The following is a 4,367-nucleotide window of genomic DNA, read 5'->3' as shown; positions in this document are numbered from 1 at the left end:
TTTATACTCAGAAAAGTGGTAAGGGACAAAGATGGACACTATGTACTAATCAAGGGATATGTGCAACAGGAAGAAATCAGACTTTTAAACATATATGCAACCAATGAGACCAGCAAATTATCTAATACAATTATTGACAAATCTGAAAGAAGACATCATTAATAACACAATCATTGTGGAAGACCTCAACATGGCCCTATTAACACTTGATAGGTCAACCAGATTGAAACCCAACAAAAACATACTAGCCCTGAAAAGAGTTATGGAAGAAAGAGGACTAGTAGATATATACAGGACACTCCATCCCAAAAAACCTGGAACACATTTCTTTTCCAATGTACATGGGTCATTCTCCAGAATAGACTACATGCTGACACATAAAACATAACTCCATAAAATCAAGATGATAGAAATCTTGCAGGCTACCTTTGCTGACCACAAGGCTCTGAAATTAGATGTGAACTACAAAGCCACCAGAAGAAAAACTTTAACAATTGGAAATTAAACACCCTGTTAGTGAACAACCAGTGGGTCTGAGATGAAATCAAAAAGGAAATCAAAACTTTCCTGAAAACAAATGATAATGAAGACACAAACTGCCAGAATCTATGGGACACAGCAAAAGCGGTCCTGAGAGGAAAATTTATAGCTCTACAAGCACACATCAGGAAAGAAGAAGGGGCATACCTGAATAACTTAATGACGCAGCTCAAAAAACTAGAAAATGATCAACAAAAGGAACCAAAAATAGGGAGACAGAAGGAAATAACAAAGCTGAAAGCAGAACTCAATGAAGTGGAAACCGAAAAACAATTAGAAAGATCAACGAAAGCAGAAGTTGGTTCTTTGAAAAAATAAACAAGATTTATAGACCATTGGCAAAACTCACAAAGAAAGAGAGAGAGAAATCTGAGCACCCGTATTATAAATGAAAAGGGGAGATCACGACAGATATTGCAGAGATCTAAAGGGTAATCAGAGACTACTTTGAGAAACTTTATGCTCCTAAACATGAGAACCTAGAAGAAATGGAAAAATTCTTGGACACTTATAACATTCCACATTTAAGTAAGGAGGATGTAGCATATCTAAACACCCCCATCACTACTGAGGAAATTGAAACTGTAATCAAACATCTGCCCAAAAAGAAAAGCCCAGGCCCAGATGGATTTCCTAATGAATTTTTTCAAATCTTTCAAGAGGAGCTACTACCAATCCTAGCCAAGCTCCTCATGAAATTGAAAAAACGGAAACACTCTCAAACAGCTGTTATGAAGCCAACATCACCTTGATACCAAAACCAGACAGAGACACTGACAAAAAAGAAAATTACAGGCCAATATCCCTGATGAATACTGATGCAAAAATCTTCAACAAAATCCTGGTAAATAGGATCCAATGCATCATCAAGAAGCTCATACACTATGACCAAGTAGGTTTCATCCCAGAAATACAAGGATGGTTTAACATCCGTAAATCTATCAACATCATACACAACATCAACAACAAGAGAAATAAAAATCACATGATCATATAAATAGACGCAGAGTAAGCATTTGAAAAGGTCCAACACCCATTCTTGATCAAAACTCTCAGCAAGATGGGCATGGAAGGAACCTTTCTCAATCTAGTTGAAGCCATGGCAAATATTATCCTCAATGGAGAAAAACTAAGTGTCTTTCCTCTAAATTCTGGTACAAGACAAGGCTGTTCGCTCTCACCACTCCTCTTCAACATAGTACTGGAAGTTCTTGCTATAGCGATCAGGCAAGAAAAAGATATCAAGGGAATCCAGATAGGAAAGGAGGAAGTCAAGCTCTTATTGTTTGCAGATGACATGATACTCTACTTAGAAAACCTTAAAGACTCTACCAAAAAGCTTCTAGAAACAATAGATTCATATAGAAGGTGGCAGGCTACAAAATCAAACTACAGAAATCAATGGCCTTTTTATACACCAATAATGATAGGGAAGAGATGGAAGTCAGGAAGGCAATCCCATTCACAATAGTGCCACACAAACTAAAATATCTTGGAGTCAACTTGACCGAAAACGTGAAGGACCTATACGAAGAAAACTTTAAGGCCCTGCTCCAAGAAATAAGAGAGGACACATGGACATACCATGCTCATGGATTGGCAGGATTAACATCATTAAAATGACAATACTCCCCAAAGCATTATACAGATTTAATGCGATCTCCTTAAAAATACCCATGACATTCTTCAAAGAAGTGGATCAAACACTTATGAAGTTCATCTGGAACAATAAACAACCTCGAATAGCTAAAGCACTCCTTGGGAAAAAATATGGGAGGCATTATTTTCCCCAATTTTAAGCTGTATTACAAAGCAATAGTTATAAAAACAGCATGGTATTGGAATAAAGACAGACCATCAGATCAGTGGAACAGGCTTGAGTACTCAGAGAAGGTTCCTCAGACATATAACCACCTAGTTTTTGATAAAGGAGCAAGAAATCCTAAATGGAGCAAGGAAAACCTATTCAACAAGTGGTGTTGGCACAACTGGTTAGCCAGTTGCAAAAAAGCAAACTCAGACCCCCAGCTAACACCATGTACAAAGGTAAAATCCAAATGGATTAAAGACCTTGATATCAGATCTGAAACTATAAGGTATATAGAACAACATGTAGGTGAAACACTCCAGGACATTGAGACTAAAGGCATCTTTAAGGAGGAGACAGCACTTTCCAAACAATTGGAAGGAGAGATAAACAGATGGGACTATATTAAGCTGAGAAGCTTCTGCATCTCAAAGGAAATAGTGCCCAAAATATAAAGGCCACCCACTGAGTGGGAGAAATTATTCACCCAATACTCATCAGATAAAGGACTAATATCCAAAATTTACAAGGTACTGACAGAACTATACAAGAAAAAAAAAACAACTAACCCCATCAAAAAATGGAGAGAAGGGGGCTGGCGAGGTGGCGCTAGAGGTAAGGTGTCTGCCTTGCAAGCGCTAGCCAAGGATCAGGACCACGGTTCGATCCCCCAGTATCCCATATGGTCCCCCCAAGCCAGGGGCAATTTCTGAGCGCTTAGCCAGGAGTAACCCCTGAGCATCAAACGGGTGTGGCCAAAAAACCAAAAAAAAAAATGGAGAGAAGAAATGAACAGACACATTGAAAAAGAAGAAAGACAAATGGCTAAAAGGCACATGAAAAGATGCTCAACATCACTAATCGTCAGGGAGATGCAAATCAAAACTACTATGAGGTACCACCTCACACCACTGAGATTGGCGGACATCACAAAAAGAAAAACAAGCAGTGTTGGTGGGGATGTGGAAAGAAAAGAACTCTTTTTCACTGCTGGTGGGAATGCCGTCTAGTACAACCTTTATGGAAAGCAATATGTAGATTCCTTCACAAACTGGAAATTGAGCTTCCATATGATTCAGCTATACCACTCCTAGGAATATACCCGAGGAACACAAAAATACAATACAAAAATCCCTTCCTATATTCATTGCAGCGCTATTTACAATAGCTAGACTCTGGAAACAACCAAGATGCCCTTCCACAGATGAGTGGCTAAAGAAACTGTGGTACATATACACAATGGAATACTATGCAGCTATCAGGAGAGATGAAGTCATAAAATTTTCCTATACATGGATGTACATGGAATCTATTTGCTGAGGGAAAGAGAAAGATGCAGAATGGTTTCACTCATGTATGGGCTTTAAGAAAAATAAAAGACATTTTTAACAGTATCTCAGAGACAAGAAAGATGAGGGCTGATAGGTACAGCTCATGACATGAAGCTCATCACATAGAGTGATGAGTGCAGTTGGAGAGATGACTACACTGAAAACTATCATAACAATGTGAATGAATGAGGGGCTTAGAAAGCCTGTCTCAAGTACAGGTGTGGGGGGGTGGGGAGGAGGGAGATCTGGGAAATTGGTGGTGGGAATGTTGCACTTTTGAAGGGGGGTGTTCTTTGCATGACTGTAATCACACAACTATAATCATATTTGTAATCATGGTGTTTAAATGAAGATAATTATAAAAATGGGGAGAAGAAATGAACAGACACATTGATAAAAAAGAAATACAAATGGCCAAAAGACACATGAAAAAATGCTCCTTGTCACTAATCATCAGGGAGATGCAAATTAAAACAGCAATGAGATACCACCTCACACCACAGAGATTACTGCACATCACAAAGAATGAAAATAATCAGTGCTGGCGGGGATGTGGAGAGAAAAGAACTCTTATCCACTGCTGGTGGGAATGCCATCTAGTCCAACCTCTATGGAAAGCGATATAGAGATTCCTCCAAAATCTGGAAATTGAGCTCCCATTCGACCCAGCTACTCCACTCCTAGGAATA

The sequence above is a fragment of the Suncus etruscus genome, chromosome X (genome assembly GCF_024139225.1).
Source record: "Suncus etruscus isolate mSunEtr1 chromosome X, mSunEtr1.pri.cur, whole genome shotgun sequence".
Classification (NCBI taxonomy): Eukaryota; Metazoa; Chordata; class Mammalia; order Eulipotyphla; family Soricidae; genus Suncus; species Suncus etruscus.
This window is presented reverse-complemented; position numbering follows the sequence as displayed.